This window comes from Rhinolophus hipposideros, assembly GCF_964194185.1.
Source record: "Rhinolophus hipposideros genome assembly, chromosome: 9".
Classification (NCBI taxonomy): domain Eukaryota; kingdom Metazoa; phylum Chordata; class Mammalia; order Chiroptera; family Rhinolophidae; genus Rhinolophus; species Rhinolophus hipposideros.
In genome coordinates, this window is record NC_138055.1 from 40234646 (window position 1) to 40254123 (window position 19478).

A 19478-nucleotide genomic window follows, 5' to 3' on the forward strand; every position below is an offset into this window, starting at 1 on the left:
AGAAGATAACCAAATAATATCATATAAAAATGTTCATGCTTTGAATCCATTAAAATACAAAAACAAAAAAAATCAAATTAAATGTTGCTATATAGCTACAGAACTGTACACATCTTTCCAATTACTTTAGTTAATGCTTTTTCTTATGCATTTAAAGATTTTTGGCACAGTTGACCCAATTCTTCTAAACTGAATATCAATCCCCATGTGATTCCAGTATATTCCTTCCATTATTATACAGTTTTTCTTGGCTACTATTTTCTTTTGCTCATTCTTTTTTCCCTACTACAACATTCAAGCAACTTTATTCTAATTCCCTATAAGCTATGCCATGTATTATGATTATTCCATTTGATCAGAATATCTTTTCCTGGAATTAGTCAACTGACGACTATGTGTAAGATATGGTATTAAACACTGTTAGGACTTAAAAAATAAAAAAAAAGACTCACACCACAAGGGCATTAAAATCTTTTTGAAAAGGGCACACATAATAAACATTACAAATACAAGGTAGTAAGTGATCATCGCAGAATCAATAAAGCAATACCAGGGCAATGGGCCTTGGGATAAGAGACAACTAGACTGGGCTGCATGCTTAGGAAAAAGTATCAAAGGCAAGAAGAAATTATTGAGTGAGTAGAAAAGAAGGTACAAAGGTGAATGACAAAGGGAAATGATGGCAACCAGAAAAACAAAGTGTATTCCAGTGAAAGTGAGGAGAGCCATTTGCCTGGAGTAAAACCTTCCAGTAAAAAGGCATTGGGAGAGGAAGATAAACAGATGGGCTTGAAGCCAGTGAGTCAACGAATGCCAAGAAAAAGGCACTGAGGGAGGGTCAGAGATTGCCTAAAAGGCCAGATAAATCCAGTCCTGTAAACCCAGTTCTACTACCTACCACCGTGGGTTTCCACATCCATGAAATGTTGATAATCATAGTACCCACCTCAAAGAGATTCTCCAAACAATAAATAATAAAACTCTACCACAGAGCTCAGCACATACAAGGGATCAAATTTTTGTGTTTTAATTTTCTTCCTATTATTAGCCACACTGAGGAGTCTGGACATTACGTCACCATTCAAGAGGTCTTGGTGTAGACTGATGTGATGAGTCACTCATCTGGCAGAAAACCGCCCTTCGTCCTGACCAGAGGAAGAAGGTCATTCTTCCCACATGCCCTTCATGCAGCTTTCTCAGTGCAGTTTAAAGTCAATCCAACAACACGAATCTGAACTGAGTTCTTACCCAGACACGTCATTCCATTATAGCCAAGGGCCTCCAGAACCAAGCTCCTAGCTCTGTACTCAGCTGAAGTTGCCCAATAATGCTCCAGTATCTGCCCTTACAGATGCTAAGCTTCACAGTACGGTGGACATGGACATGGGTAGGGAAAGACCTGAATTCAAATGCTGACTACATGTGTCACTCTTGACAAGCTATGTACTCTAAGCTCAATTTCTCACACGTAAACCACGGCAATAAGAAAACTAATCTGGGTATGTCTGGATGAGATTTAAATGAGATAAAAAAACACAATTGGCACATCGTTTAAAACAGAAAGCTAGGCACTTACTATTATCTAGTTAACCCTAAAAACAACTCTGTGAGGTACATGATTGTTATTCGTATTTTACAGATAAAACTGAGGCTTAAAGAATTAACTATTTTGCAAAGTCCCAAACGTCATGGGTCACGGGCGTCAGAACTGCATCAGAACCAGGCAGTCTGGCTCCAGCACTAACTACCGCACTCTCTCCTTCCCATCCACTCAGAACCCCAAGAAGGTAATTATGTCGACTGGTGTCAGTTTCACCAGGCCCAGGGCCACACTGACCTCGTTGAATCACTTGTGAGAATGTCTCTGGTTGACGTAAAAGCACTAATCAAAGAGAAATCCTTAATATCCTTTAGGAAGTTGTTAACTTATTATCACAACTTTTTATTCCTAACGCCAAAAACTAACAGCCATTTTGATGACATAGAGAGGTCTTCAGAGTTAGGTTAAGGTCCCACATGTTACCACCCTCATGTCTCTTTTCATTTCAGAATTAACACATTTTGATAAAAATTTCCATCTTCTAAACACATTCAACCGTCTCCCTCTCCCAGCTCTAACCTGACAAAATTTGCAATCAGGTTGGCTTTATGCTTTAGTGTGGGCTTGAATTTTTTATGAGTTACTTCTCTGTTACTCCTTATCAGTCTTCCTGTCAGTTTCTGTGCCTTCAATAATTTTTCTCAATATATCATGTTCTTTCCTTCACCTGTTTCAATATTGCTCGTCTCACTCTTGTTTTTCTTGGGAGGCTTCCCATTTCTTTGTTTTGACAACCGGAGGCCTTTTTTTTTTTTTCCTTTCAGTGCAGTTTCCATAAAACATTAAAGTATGTGAAGCTGCTTACTTATTTTTCTTTGAAGGCATATACCCAACAGTTTACTGGGGAAAATAACTTGCTTCCGATACTATTTCTGGAGTCTTTTTACATTTTCGTAATGCAATGATCCCCTGTTCTCTTTCACTCCACCCAGGAACTTAATGTGCCCTAAAATATATGTTGGTACATCTGCTTTCTCAGTGAACAGACAAAAGGTATCTATTTAAACGATGATTCATTCTTGCCAAATCCAATATTGCCCTTGTATTCTTACATTTTCACATTAAACTTCAGGAAAGTTCAAGTGTGATATCCACAGAGATGATTTACTTCTTCTGAGCATACTGTTGAGTTTGCCTGCCTCTAATAAGGCCACATGCCTTTTCTAACTTAAAGAACAGCTGACATGCTCTGTATTTTTCAAGTGGGTTCTAGGAGATGCAAGACTTTTTTTATATGGATGACCCTCTGACCCCTTCCCAGAATATCAGTACTTCTTGCATTTCCTCCCATTTGGCATGCTCTTCCTTTGAGCTGTCACAGGAAACAGATGAGTACCTGTGCCTATAAGCCAGGAGATCGTAAGTTATCTTAACAATTCTACAAACCAAACAGGGAATGAATATATATATATATATATATATATATATATATATATATATATATGTATATAGAAATATTATAGAAATATCTGAGCAAAAGATTTTCAGCATATACATTATTTCCCATGCTTTTCATATTGAACTGCCACTAGCAATAGTTCACAAAGCTTATTTTTTTCAATAATATAACTTAATTTTACTTTAACTGCAATAATTAGTTATTTGGAGTTTTTATTTTCTTCTTTTGCTTTTTACAACAAATGCCATTATGGTAGATATATTTAGGATGGATGAATCCTTCTGCGTCAAGACATCTATTGTCACTTTCAACTACCGTGTTTCCCCAAAAACATGACCAAGCCAGACCATCAGCTCTAATGCGTCTTTTGGAGCAAACATTAATATAAGACCCAGTCTTATTTTAATATAATATAAGACCAGGTATAATATAATATAATATAATATAATATAATATAATATACAATATAATATAATACTGGGTCTTATATAATATATAATACATATAATATAACATAATACCAGGTCCTATATTAATTTTTGCTCCAAAAGATGCATTAGAGCTGATTGTCTGGCTAGGTCTTATTTTCGGGGAAACATGTATTATGATTAAGGGGATTACCTGGGATCTACAGGGCTATTTCAACTCTGTGTAAACATAGTGAGAACATAATTTGGTAGATCTGTTTGTATGAACTCTGCTTCTTGACAATATTTCACTTCTGTCATAAGACTTAGCCTATCCCAGGCTAATTAAAAATATCTGCTAGGTAAACAATCTATCACATCCCCACTGTGTTTTCATGAACTTTTAGAACCAAGATGAGACTGGATTAGGTGAGCAGAAATAACGACTATGACAGAAGAAACACCAACACCCCCTTGGAGGGCTGGACCCTCATGAAAGTATATAACCTTCCTTGCTCTGAAAGGAGGAGCCGTTCTTAAACTGATAACCTGATCACATTTTTTTGTTTGTTTGTTGGTTGGTTTTTTAACAGGACTTTATTGGGGAACAGTGTCTACTTCCAGGACTTCTTTCCAAGTCAAGTTGTTGTCCTTTCAATCTTAGTTGTGGAGGGTGCCATTCAGCTTCAAGTTGTTGTCCTTTCAGTCTTAGTTGTGGAGGGCGCAGCTCAGCTCCAGATCCAGTTGCTGTTGCTAGTTGCAGGGGAGGCAGCCCACCATCCCTTGCAGGAGTCGAACCAGCAACCTTGTGGTTGAGAGGACGCACTCCAACCAACTGAGCCATCCAGGAGCTCAGTGGCAGCTCAGCTCTAGGTGCTGTGTTCAATCTTAGTTGCAGGGGGCAGTGCCCACCATCCCTTGTGGGACTCAAGGAATTGAACTGGCAACCTTGTGGTTGAGAGTTCACTGGCCCATGTGGGCATCGAACCGGCAGTCTTAGGAGTTAGGAGCATGGAGTTCTAACTGCCTGAGCCACCGGGCCAGCCCCTGATCACGTTTTGAAGTGATTTCACACAAAAACAAGCTTTCTCATTGTAGAAGAAATATATAGTGAGTTGGCTTTAAAAGCAAAGACTCAAGAGTCAAGCTGTAGAGGTGTAATTTCCAGGTTCTCCACTTATTAGCTGTTTATTTGGGGTAAGTTACTTATCCTCCCTGGGCCTCCATGATTGCATCAGTATAATGTGAATAATAATGGCATGTAACTATAGAGTTGTTATGAAGATTAAGTTAGTTAACATATGTAAAGTTCTTAAAACAGTGTTTTAAATACTCAATGAACGTTAGCTATTTTTAATAATTATACATAATATACTCTGGAGGACTAGTTATAAGAATTCAGTATTATACCCAATAAGAGAACTGTTACTTCATCATTTAGCTGGTGTTTGATCAACATTTGTGAAATTAAACTCATTGAAGTGATGACATTTCATAAACACTCTATCACAAAAGTTAATGAGTATAGAAGAAAGTTGACTGCACTTGTAATTCAGGTGCAAATCCTCAGAAGGTAAGGTAAGCATTGCTAAGAGTCACTGCTGGCTCAGATAAACCAGGGCATCAGGAGGGTTTTGGGTCCAGGGGGCCAGAAGAGCCATATCCACCTATGCCATGCTGAGCTTCTTCCAGGTGACAAGAAACACAAGAAAAGAAGACAAATCTCTGAGTCAGCCTCATGCAATTTAGGGCTTTCCCAGATTAGATCTCTTTGGGTTATTCCAAATCCGAAGATGTTTCACAGGTGTCTTATAGATGTAAGTTATGGAGATCAAGATAAAGTGAAACCTAGAGATCACTATGGGTACATTTTCTTCCCAGCCACATAGGTCTTTCAGTCCATTTTCTGTGTGGAAATTGCATCATGAGCTTAACCAGAGGTTGAATCATAATTAAGCAAGAAAATTATAGTAACAAAAAGTAACCTATATATATAAAACCAAGCAAACAACAAAGGGAATGACACAATGTTAATGTAGACTTTAACTATACCAACACTATTTTACTCCTTAGGAAAAGCAAAACCCCATGAAGGACTGGAAATAAATATGACCAAACGTATAATATGGGTGTTTGTTATATTATTTTTCATACTCACCAGAATACCTTAAATTTCTCAGACCAGAAAAAAAGAGGAAAAAAGAAAAGCAGCCTTTTCATTACTTAAATTGTCTCTCCTAAAAAGATTATCGTCTATGTAGAAAATCCAAAGGAATGAAAAACAAACAAACAAACAACAACAACAAAACTCTGGGAAATAAGCAATTAGAGCAAGGTTGCAAGATACCAGGTTAATATATAAAAGTCAATTGCTTTCCTATGTCAGCAATGAACAAGTGGAATTTTGTATTAAACACACAATACTATTTACATTAGCATCCCCCAAAATGAAATACTTTGGTATAAATTTAACAAAATAAGTACAAGATCTATACGAGGAAAATATAAAACTCTGATGAAGGAAATCAAAGAACAACTAAATAAATGGAGAGATACTCCATATTCATGAACAGGAAGACTATATATATTATCAAGATGTCAGTTCTTCCCAACTTAACCTACAGATTCAATGCAATCCCAATCTAAACCCCAGCAAGTTATTTTTTGGATCCTGATTCTAAAGTTTATATGGCGAGGCAAAAGATCCAGAAGAGCCATCACAGTATTGAATACCCACATTCAAGACTTACTACTGTTCTTTGACAAAAGAACAAAGGTAATACGATGAAGCAAAGATAGTCTTTTCAACACATGGTGTTGGACCACACGAAAAAGTCTAGACACAGATCATAAACCCTTCATGAAAATTAACTCACAATGGATCATAGACTTAAATGTAAAATAAAAAACTGAAAAATTCCTAGAAGATAACATAAAAAAACATCTAGATGACCTTGGGAGTGGTTATGACTTTTTAGACAAAACACCAAAGGAATGATCCATAAAAGAAATAATTGATAAACTTGATTTCATTAAAATTAAAAACTTCTGCCTTGTGAAAAATAATATCAACAGAATGAGAAGACAAGTTACAGACTGGGAAAAAATATTTGCAAAGACAAGTCTGACAGAGGATTGTTACCCAAAAAATACAAAGAACTCTCAAAACTCAACAATAAGAAAAAACACACAACAAAGATCCAATTAAAAAACGGGCCAAAGACCTTCAGAGATAGCTGACCAAATAAAACATACATATGACAATTAAGCATATGAAAAGATACCTCACATCATTTGTTATCAGGGAAATGAAAATTAACACAACAGTGAGGTACCAGTACACACGAAAATCCAAAACACTGACAACACCAAATGCAGAGATGATGTGGAGCAACAGGAACTGTCATTCATTGCTGGTGGCAATGCAAAATAGTTCAGCCACTTTGGAAGACAGTTTGGCGATTTCTTACAAAACTAAATATATTCTTACCATATGATCCAGCAACCGAACTTCTTGGTATTTATCCAAAGGAATTAAAGAACCTCTGTCCACAAGAAAACCTGGACATAGATATTTATAGCAACTTTATCTGTAATTTCCAAAACCTTGAAGCAGTAGGTGAATAGATAAATAAACTGCAGGTGAATGGATAAATGAACTGTGCTACATCCAGACAATGGAATATTATTCAGTTCTAAAAAATAAGCTAGCAAGACAAGAAAAAAAAAAGGAGGAAACTTACATGCATAAAGACCAACAATTGTCAGGAGTTGGGGAGAGGGAGAGGGATGGGATGAATAGGCAGAGCACAGTGGACTTTTAGGGCAGTGAAAACACCCTGTATGTTATTACAATGATGGGTACATGTCATTATACATTTGGTCTAAACCCATAGAACGTACAACACCAACAATGACCTGATGTAAACTATAAACTGTGAGAGCTATGATGTATCAATGTAGGCTCATCCTTGGTAACAAATGTACCATTCTGGTGATGGATGTTCATAATAAGGGAAGCTATGCATGTGTTGGAGTAAAGCTATGCATATGGGAAATCTCTGTACCTTCCTCTCAACTTTGCTGTGAACCTAAAACTTCTCTAAAAAATAGTGGTTTTTTTTTAAAAAAAGCACAACTAATGACTTACACCATCATGACCACAGTAAAACATTGCTTGGGCACGCCTGCAGTGAATGTTTTCCCCAGCTATGCAACGACTTTAAAAAGTCACAATCAAAAGTTCACAAAGCATTATTATCTCAACACACACACACACACACACAACTCACCTTTCAGAAATACCACATAAAGGAGTTTCACCATGCCGCCACACAACCATCCAACATAAAATTCAGCAGACAGAATAATCGAGGGCCTAGAAATGCATCTATCACTGAACAGCTAGCTCACTGTCACTTCCGAGAACTTCTGAAAAATGGTATTTAATGACTGCTTACAAATGAAATGTGACACATACCACCCAGCATTTCACTTTAAGGTAAAGAATATCCTTCTACAAAATACTGAGTTGGGTGCTCTAAACAGAGAACTCCCCTCATCCTCAGTGTGAGGATGACAGGGCCAAGAGCCACGCAGAGCATCAGCTCTCAACATGTAATATGGGGGAAATGAAAAGAGGAACAGAATAATGCTCCCAGGATACTTCTGCTTTCACCACAATAGTCCTTTCTAGACGTTGCTGGTAATTCCAGGAAACATTGTAAAGGGCTTGACCCTCGACACCCTGCGGCACCTGATATAGTAGAGTCAAATGGAGGTAGTGGATTCAAATCCTAGATCTTCCACTTTCCAGCACTGTAATGCTTTGCACATTATGCAACCGCCTTTCACATATGTCAATGTGGTGGGAAGACTTACTTCCCAAGGACATGGTGACACCATGTATTAAACAGACAGCTTCTCTCTCCCATGCTCCCCCGCAGAAAGACTGGACATTTCAGGCTAGTACAAATAATAAGTGCAATTGGGTGCTTGTGTTGTACTGGGCCCTGTGCTAAACTCCTTACATACTTCATGCTATTTATAACAATTATTACTAATAATTATTTCTATTGTATAGATGTGGTAGTCCTAAGGGTAAATCCAAGTTTATTACTGCTACCAAGTAAGAAATCTGTACTTAAATCCACTCTGTGTGACTCCAGGATCCATGCACCTAACCCCTGAGTATGCCATTGCCCATCATTATTAAAGGTAAACAAGGGAAGAAAATCTAAAATCTCATTTGGGGAAAACTGCATCAATGGAGGCCTTCAAGTCAACATCTTATTTCCCTTCTGTGAAAACTAAACTCTGTTTCTTATATTCCAGGTCTAAAGCTAAGAGTCTGATAGACAGGCTTGGTCAGAATTTACCTTGGCCAAAGTGAATTCTGGGCAGTTAATAGCTGCGGTCTGACATTGGACAGCACTTGCTACATCACTTTTAAAAACTTAATCAACATTAGGTTGCAGAGCTCCCAATCAATCATGCCAGAAAAAGGTATTTATTCTACATCTGTTCATTTTCTTTGCCAAGTAGAAAAGCAGTTATGTGCACCAATATAAAATACAACAGTTGCTTGGACACAATACACATAAGAATACACACTTTATGTTTTAGCATGCTGAATACATAATAGGAAGGGATGATCACTTCCATGAAGTTTCCATTAATTTATGTTCTTTGGGAGAAAATCATAAATTGAAAAGGCTTAAATCCATTAGCAGGCATGGATAAATAGTATAGCTTCTCCCTATCCTGGGCAAATGTACTTTGAAGGCTCCTGTTAACTTTTATAAAACATAAGAATTCTTCCCAAAATGACAAAACTGTGTAAAGAAAAATTTGTATAAAATTTTTCTTAAAAATCAAAGAATATCCTGAGCATTCACAAATAGGCAGGATTAATTATGGTGGGGAAAAAAATCTCAGAACTACTGCTTTTTCATTCTCAAAAATATAATACTATCAAATGGTTTGAATTTTGTAATCTTCACACTTAAATAATATGCCCCATCTGGGTTTATGACCAGACTTTTTGACACATGAATCTAGAAGATAAGCATGCCACCGCACTTGTTGTCCTTCAACTACAGGAATCAGGGTCCCTTGTCATCTCTCCCAAGTGTTTCCATGATAGGGCTCCTGACAAGCTTCCCATCCTCATCTCCTACTACTCATACCCTGAGCTACTTGCAGATACACACACACACACACACACACACACACACACACACGCACACGCACGCCTCTGTGTCCTCCTTCATGCCTGGAAAGACGGCCCTGCCTTGCTTCAGCTCATTGTCCCATCTGTTAAGACAGCTGGATCCAAACTTCCCTGCCTGGCTGAGACATCCTATCCTGTGTATCCCATAGTTCAGTGTACGTACACCTGTCATTGTACTTGCCACTCTCAGTGACATTATCTTTTTATTTGTATGATTTCCCCACTGGGATGTAAGCTAATCCACACTGGGCCAATCAGAGTCTCCTTTGTGAGAATCTGGAGTCAGGACATAGTACATCTCTTAGATTCGAAATGAGAGCCTATACGAAGCTAGGATTGAGGTAGCCCTGAACTGACCAAATTAAGAAAAGTCAGTCTTTATTTATTTATTTGTTTGTTTGTTTGTTTGTTTGTTTTTCATACTGAAAGCATCATTTCATGAACAATTAAACAAATGATATATATTTCATAAAAAATTTTTTTAAACATATTCATTACTATTTTCCCTCTGTAACACAAATTAATCAAGGATCTTAAAACTCGATAGCAATGAATTCAATTTTTCCTTATGAAAAATCAGTCTCTATAAAGAAGAAAAAAGGAAAACAAAACGGATTTTTAAAAAAGCAAAAGAGAAACCATGAAGCCCTAAAGAGACAAAAAATATAAATGACTTTGCCAGTTCCTGTGTCCAAAAAACAGGCTCAATACGCACGGTGGGGTGCTGTTAAAGAGTCTACTGTATCCTTCTAATAAACACCCCAATTTGCTGTAACAACTTCTTAAAAAGTTTTATTCTCTGCAAGAAATGATCCCCAAGGCATAGGTATATAGTAAGTGTTTAATAAATGCTTATTAATCAAAAGAATCAATAAAATATGAAGAGTCAACAGGAGTCAGTTTGCAAATGTACAACATTAATTACATCTATGATTGGTTGAAGGTAAAATACGTATAAGGCAAAATTTAATCTCTTCTTTTAATATTGACATTTTCAATCAATGCATTTGACTTACGTTCTAAAGACTTAGCTAGTCAAGAATCCAGAATTAAAAAGGAAAATAAAAAATAACACAATCCACATTAGTCTGCTTAGTCACTGTGAGAGCCTCTCATTTTTGTATCTCATTTTAGGATCAACCTTCAACTCCTACACAACTTCCAACTGCATACATGCCAGTGGAGGAGAGTAATTGAAAGAGAAGAGGAAAAGTGACAGTGCAGTTTCATAAGATTTTGACCCAAATAGACCTTAAAAAGAGTATCAAATGATATGAGAGTACCCCATCCTGTCTCCCATCATTTCATAGATATGGAAAATAGAAATCCAGGGAAGTAAACTAACTGGCCCAAGGGCCACAGCAAATCAGAATCCAAATTGAACCCAGTTTTCCCACCAACCAGGCCATGGCTCCCCACACTACCCCGAGCTGCCTCTTATTTCTTTACATCTGCACAACCCGAGAAACAGCTCTCCTCTTAAACAAACAAACAAACAAACAAACAACACTGTACTGCTCAGATTTTTTATACACAGCAATGAGGGGCACTGATGAGAGTTTTAATATTCAAGACATTATGTTCTCTTGGTCATCAACTATTATCACACTTGTATTTTCTGCATAAAAATATCTGGAGATTGCCACCCAATCTTGACTTATCAGAAAAGGTTTCTCTCTCCATGCAGCTGTAAATTAGGTGCTGTAAAGAAGAGAAAAACAAACTGCACTGAGGATATATGCAGTCCTTCACCGACTTTGCATGGAAACCAAAAGTACAGTTTTATAATTAAATAGACAACTCTTTTTAATCAAAACTTTTTTATCATAAAAGCAGTATGGATCATAAATCCTTTCATAAAGTCATATTCCTTTCACAGTCACAAAGAAAAATTACTTAAGGGAGCAAAATGCAAAGTGGAAAAAAAAAGTCTATAATAAAGACTAAACAGTCAGGAACTAAAAGCTCTACCACTCAAAAGCTGAAATGTATTGGTTATTCATTAGGTACTGAGGGCATGTCTAGCTCTTAACGTAAGATACAAACATTATTCCTTCCCTCCATTCAACTATGGCTGGTTTGGGGGGGGGTGGTTGTTTTTTCCAAATTATGATATATTAATTCCCTCCATCCACTAAAAAATCCATACCTCTGCTCCCTTTAAAGACTTTACCAATATTCTTGGAGGTTAAGTCATTAAGAGCAAATCTTTAATGCCAGGCTTCTCATGGAGACTGCTGCTTAGGGTGATTTCAAAATCAATATGCATTTTCAAGATTATATATAAAGTAATAAAGATCATGGTTTGGATAATATGAATAGCATTCAATATTAATAAATGTATAACATGAAACATATCTTCCCATATGGTTATAAGGTTATCTATCTACAAAACTAGTAAGTTAAGTTTCTATTTCATTTTCAACCTAATAATTTATGTGTTCAATAGTAATTCTAAATATAGCAACAATTTTTAATTAAAAAAAGTCAACTGTTATTCTCAAAAACTAAGCATATGTTTGAAACAACTTATAATGAGGATGGCATTCATCACTTAAGAATAAGAGTTAACCCTAACATCCTATTATCCTCTAAACCTCACTGAAATTTCCATCATTGCTACCAGAATGTTTTCCTTTTACAATCATTTCCTTGTAAAACATTGTAAACTTGTGAAAAGAGAGAAAATAACTAAATATCATAAGTCAAATCAAGACTAAACCATTATCATAAATACAGCAAAGAAACGGCAAATGGTATGAAAAGATTTCTAAACCATAATTCTTCCACATTGACTTTGGCATAAAATAAGCATGATGGTGGGGGAAGCTAAATCCTAGCACTACCATTTATAAAACACCACAATTAAAAGCTGTATTAAGCTGCTTTCATGTCGTAACTCATTTATTCCTCAGAATAGCTCATGGCATAGGTATTAGTTTTACTGCCATCTACACATGAAGAAACTGAGTCACAGAGAATTGAAGTAATTTGCCAAAGGTCATATATACCTGATAAGCAGTCGAGCAGAATCAGAAGCCAGGTAGTCTGGTATGAGTCCATGATCTTTACTGCTATGTAAACATCTACCTCCTAGGTCTTTGTAAGGATTAAAACTGTAAGCTGTACGTAAAACGTGTCACATGATTCCTGGATTCCTGGCCAGTGGTAAGTGCCCACTCCATGGGAGATACAGAAGTACCCAAAATGTTGATTATTGATGCATAATCATGGTGCTTGCTTCTGAATTATAAGAGAATTGTCAAATCATTTGTATTTCCACAGTTCTTTTTTCCTTATGCTGGACAAAAGGTCCCTCTAAACTCTTCTTGAATTAAAAATTAATTTTTTTCAAGCATGTATATTTTGAAGATTCAATCTACAAAACACAGGACAAGATCAAAACATGGGGCGGACAATTTTCAGAGCGGCAAACTGGAAATCCCACCAAATTGTCTGAAACCACCATGACCTATTTATTGCCTGCTGTAGAATAATATTCTCATGAAAGAATTATTTATATATACCCTGAGTGTTTACAATGTTAAGATGAACTGATACTGTTTTTATTAACAATCTCTCCACAACCTCTCAGCATGCCATATTAAAAAAGAGAAAGAGAAAAAAATAGTAATCTGGATGACAGTAGCATAAATGAAAAGAACAAATAAATCAGCAGCAAACTCCCTACAACACCCGAAGAGCCCTAATTGTGTTCATCAAAAGAAGGAAGAAATGCTTTTTGGTCTTGAAGTCACGCAGCCTCTTAACCACAAAGGACAGAGGTTGAATATTCCAGATGGTGACTGTTGAGCTGATGAAAAAGCATGGACCTGGATCGTCTTCTAAGGAACCTACTCTAGCAGGGACAAAACTGCATGCCAACCAGAAATGCCTACCTTCTGATCGTTTTCTCCTTCAACATATGTCCTTGTGCATCCGGTTGGAAAGCAGATAGATGCCTAAGCTTGACGGCTCTACACGGAGAAAGGAAAGCACTTATCATCCACTGACTGAAATTCACAGGGGATCGAAGATTGCCAAGAACTGGTACCCAATCAAGATTAAGCAGAATGAACCTAGGGTTGTCAGCAGTTAGGAGCTCTACCAACTGCTATCCATAAATTAAAAGAAATTTTGCCTCCTTAGCATGTGATTTATTTGGAAGAAGCTTTTAGTGCTAAATTCTGAAAGAAGCCAAGGAACACTTTATTGAAATGATCCATGTTAGTGCTGAGTTCAGTTCAAGAAACAAAGCAGATTTCAATTAGCTTTCAGATGAACTCATCAAGGTAACTCTTGCTTTACCGCATACTATGGTCAGTGAAGGCCAAAATACTTGTATTTATAAGCCGCCCTAAGTCCCCTGACTTTAATTACCTCACACTTTCACTTTACTGCCAAACTGGTTCAGGAGGAATAACATTACTCTCAACTAATGGTTGGAAAATAGTAAGAGAAAAAAAAAAAAAAACTCTCTTATTCTTTATCCACAAAAGGGAATACTTTTCTGGTAACCTCTGTATGTGACAGGAACTACTATAAATGAAGCTGGGAGCCTAGCTTGGGTACATCAACCCACCAAAGAACATTTCAAGGCACATTAATGACACTATTCCAATAAACACAGTTCGTAATTAAGAAGCCTGATAACGGCTGACACAGTATAGATATGAAAATCAACTTTTAATTTAATTTAAGGTGGTTTGTGTTCTTAACATGGATTCATCGAGGTTTACACTTGCATTAAATTTTAAGTAGGGGAGGGGATTTATTAATATGTACTCACAAACTTCACTTTTAATTTTGGATACATTTTCTGTATAGACTTATGTTAACTCTACACCTTTTCCCTTTGGTCACTTCACTCTTTTTTATTTTTATTTATTTATTTAATTAATTAATTTGTTTATTAGTTTCAGGTGCACAAAATGGTCACTTCACTCTTGAAAGCAGCAGCTAAGTGAGATTAAAAATGGTTCATCTGAGATCAGTTAATGGGAATGGTGTATAAAATGTTGGTAGTGGGGAGAGGGGGTGGGGTAGACACAAGAGAACCTACGTCTTCATCAGTAATACAGGCTTTCCTCACAGATTTTTTTTCTGTCATCTGAAAATCTCACTTCACTATTTCACTTTCTCTCAATGCAGCAATGAGGTTGTTAGTAATGATCTGAAACACATTTGCCCTACTCATAGGATCACGTGTGGAACAAAAGTTCAAAATCCCACCTCAGGAGTTTAATCTGCATAGTATTTCTTATTTGGGGGAAAAGGAGTGTAATGCAAAGTCTACAGAACTTCAGCATGAAAGCGACATTTAAAAGATCAGTTACCCATTCCATCAGTGAAGCTCATAATATTTAAATGCCTCCCTAAGTCCCCTGACTTTAATTACCTCACAAATTCCCTTTAGTGCCAAACTATTCTCTAATTCTAAACTTTAGTTTCTTGATTTGCATGCCTATGTACAAAGTATTTACAAGAAAACCTTTTAAGGCCTAGTGAAAAAGCTAACCATTCTCTCACCCACAAAGATAGAAAATGGGCGCCTTTTCAGTAAAACTACCATGATCATCATCCAGCTAAGTTCCATGAGGGCAGGGCTTTGTTTACTTCTCTGCCAAAAATGGTGCCAGGGACACAGTAGGCGCTCAGTAAATAATGCTAAATGAACGATCCATGACAGACCCTGCAGAATAGCAGAAAAAAGAGGAAATGAACAAGAATTTGAAGCAAGAACTGTCTTCAATGCCTTTTGTGATCACTGTTATTTACATATTAAATCAATCAAATATATATGTGTATATATATAAAATGACTATAATATATAGGCATATCTATATACATACATATATATGTATACATACATATATATATATATATATATATATATATATATATATATATATATATATACATATGAGTGCTGAAGATAAGATTTCATGTAGAATTCGCTGAGCTTTCTAATGTGAAAAGGAAAATGTTTCCATGTGTGAATGAACTTGATATAATGAAGAGGGTAAAGGGAAGGAATGCTTACATACAAAACATTTCTCATTTCACATGAAGTGAGTAAAAGGTAGTAGCAACTGAAATTTCATCTAATTCCAGAATGTATACCCTAAGTCCTAGGTTTTCCAGAGCACTTCTGACCTATCAGCCAATCACTAAGTCATCCCGAAAAAACAGGTAACTAAATAAATGACTTGCAGTAGGATTTTTCCCTGGGTTGGGATTTCCCCCATGTTTAGTATTATAATTTCTGAAAACATTTTACCTGATGGTACTTAGCCAATTTCTTTGTCAGCCTAATGCCATGCATGCAAAGCAAATGCATACTAGCTAAACGGTCTTGAAGTTCGACCCCAAAAAAATAAAGAAAAAAATTCCACACAGACTCATTCCCTTGCTGATAGGTTCACCATTTTCATGATGCATCCTGGTGTTCAGAAACTGGAATAATAATAATATCCATAACACTAAACTACTGCTAATGATGCAGCTGGCTGCCATGCACTGAATGGCCACTGCGTACCAGGAGCCTAATACATGCTGATTAATGTCCTACAGCTTTCCGTCCTCACAACCAATCTGAGAATAAGGGGCTACTATTACCTCCCCCTTTTGGAGATGAGAAAACTGGGGCTCCCAGAGACAAAATAACTTGTCCAGGATCAAGTAAGCAAAGGACCCATGATTTGAATGCTGTCTGCAGAGGTCTTAAGAACTAAGATAACATTGTCTCTTTGGACTTTAATTTGCTTTACCTGATCCCCTTCTAACACAAGTATAGACATACTTTTCAAAAATAATTCTAATACTATCCAATATATGACACGTTTCTTTTTCAAAAAGGGAAAATACATGCTGACTTTCCTCTCCAAGAAGGAATAATGGTCCTTCCTGCCCACAAAAAGGTTCACTTAGTGAGCCTGTGACCGACCCAGTTCTATCTGCACTGTGTACCGCTCTCTAGGCATCACTCCTTTTAAAGTAGCCTGGTGCCCAGGGTTAAAAAACAACAAAACATAACCTACAAAAGCATGTCATCTAATTAAATGTATTAGCACCAAAACCTGATATCAAAGCCAAGAGGTGCCTCAATTATGGACTCAAGGATGGCAACAAGAATCGTTCAACTCCTGAGAGTTCAACAGGGAGGCCAGCTCCACAGAGAATGGTACAAGTACTGCCTCATCCCCAAAGCTAAGTCCTCACCCAGGACTCTGGACTTTAGGGAAAAGCACAGGTTTAGGGGTCAAACAGCTTGAGTTTCAATCCTCACCTTCCCACTTACTGGCTACATAGATGTGGACAAGGGTTTTTAACCCCTAAGATCTTCCATTTCCTCCTGGTAATGGGTACTATAATACCTACTCTAAACAAATACTGTGATGGTTGCATAGGATAAAGTATGGGAAGTGCTAGCCCACTTCCTGGTACATACCAGATAGGTAACAGATATAAAATCATCTGCCCCCTCCTGAAAGACCTTCTTCATTGGTGTGCGGGACCTGACTCATACTGGCTTGCAAGAGATGACTATTAAGTTTTCAGAAATTTTGCAAGCTAGTTGTTAAATATAGCCATTATTAAAAAATAAATTATATAAGTTTAAAATTAATCCTGTCAGAAACAAGGTAATAAATACTCAAAGCTCATCATTTTTTAATGAGTGTGCATCATTTAACTGCTATCTATGCTCTTGAGGTTATTTACATCTATTGCCTATTAGGTAGTGGAAATAGTGCATAATGGTGGACTACGGCACTTCTCTCCCAACTCCACATTCAGTAGTGACATCACATTTGTAGCTTGAAATTAGCCACAGTAGGAGTATTTACACCAAAATTGGCAAACATTACAACCCAGGATTTCCTTTCTTGGGAAGCCAGTTTACCACATTTACCACCACACCACTGGTATTCATATTTGCTCTTATCCCTTTCGGCTTCCGTATCTTTTATCTCTACTCTCCACAAGTTATCTATGTACATACACAAGTCCATCAAATTTAAAATAAAAATGAAAACAAAAACCTAACACCCTCCAGTTAACATCCTTTCCCCCCATTCCTTCACTATCCAATTTACAGAAAATGTTCCCATACTTTCTTACCATCCTATGATTAATTTATTCATTTCACAAATATTTGAGCAACTGCTATTAGCCAGATGCTATGAAAGGAATCGGGGATACAAATGGGAGCAAAAACTGACATGGCCCCTGCCCTTGTGGAATTCAGTCACACTATTGTCTGACTTCTGTCACAACTTAAAAATCGATAATGCTCTATCAACACCTTTTTTTTTCTCCTCCTCTGCCTCCTTAAAAACAATTTACAATTTCTCCAAATGTTTTGTCTTCTTTTCTTCCATGACCCTCCACAAAAAAGTCAAGATTCCCTCAGTGTTTTGACTGTTTCTCTTTTTCTTCCTTAGGAATTTCATGCATTACTATGTTTTCATCCTCCTCCCAACCCTCAGAAAACCTGTCTCCCCTCACCTTTCCATCTCAGTAATTGATGCCACCGTCCACTCAGCTGTTTAAGCCAGAAACCCCAAAATACTTGTTTCCTTCCTTTCCCTCAGCTCTCACCCCAAACGTGAGCAAGCCCTGTTGGATCTGTAGCCAAAAGATATCCCAAATACACCACATCTCTTCATCCCAGTCTCTGTCACTCCCGGCCAAGACCTTTTCTTTTTCCTCAGTCTGAAAAAAACCCTCCTAGCCTGTCTCCCTGCTATGCTTTTGCCCCCCAACATCATGCACCACAAAGAAGCCAGAATAAATATTTTAATGTAATCATTTATCTGCACAATGAGAGAGAGAGAGAGAGAGAGAGAGAGAGAGATCCAAAATTTCCCCATTCCACTCGAATAAGATAGAAACTTGCTTCCAAGGCAAATATAGCCCTTCATTATCTGGGCTCTACTCACCCCCTTACCTCACCCCTTCCATCCCCACTTGCTCGTTACCCCAAGTCTGGAACCCTCTGCCCACATATTCACCAATGGTTGCAGGGCTAGTTTGTCCTCTCATTCAGGAGAATTCAGGAGGCCTTCCCTGACCAGCCAATGCAAATTTGCCCTGGCCAGGCCACTCTCTATCACATTACTATTACTCTCTATCACATTGCCCACTCATTGTCGGTTATGCAGTATTTGTCTTCCTGTACTAGCAAGAAAGCTATGCAAGAGCAAAGATCTCGTGTTTCTTACCCATCAGGATCTCTCTAGTACCTAAAACAGTGCCTGGCACATGGTCAACATTCAACTGATAAATATCAGTTGATGAATGAATGAATGAATGAATGAATGAATGAATGAATGAATGAATGAATGAATGAAGCAGGATTAAAAGAACAAAAGTTAAAGGTAGGAATAACAGAAAACACAGACCTTGAAAAGAGAGAATTTTCTGGAACTGCATAGAAAACTAAGACAGCCACCTGAAGTGGTAAAGTGCTAAGAGTATGAATCAAATTTCCATCTTTATTAAATTCTGACTTGCCCGTGGCTTGAGCTGTTTCAGAGGCAACCTAATTTAGAGAAAACCTGTTCTGATAAATTTATGTTAATGTTCAGGCTAGGTCAAAGTATTTAAAAAAGAAAGAAAACTCCACGCTTTAAAGAAGATTTTTCTTGCATCCTCAAAAACACTGCTGAGAGGCAGAGTCCCCTGGGCCTCCTCCAATACTTGTGCTATAATAAATTCCTATCACACACACAGAGCAGAGAGAGAGCAGAGGGAGATAGGCCACTCTTTTCCCCAAGAAAACCAAGGGCACAGGTCATCATCCAAAGCAAGGTTCTTCTACCAGGAAAGCAAGAAAAT

The 19478-nt window shown here is 37.3% G+C and overlaps 1 protein-coding gene across 1 annotated transcript in view; it reads right to left on the reverse strand.

The window, feature by feature from the left end:
* TMTC1 (transmembrane O-mannosyltransferase targeting cadherins 1) overlaps positions 1-19478 on the reverse strand; it is a 234329-nt gene that overhangs the window by 180983 nt on the left and 33868 nt on the right. The window lies entirely within an intron of this gene.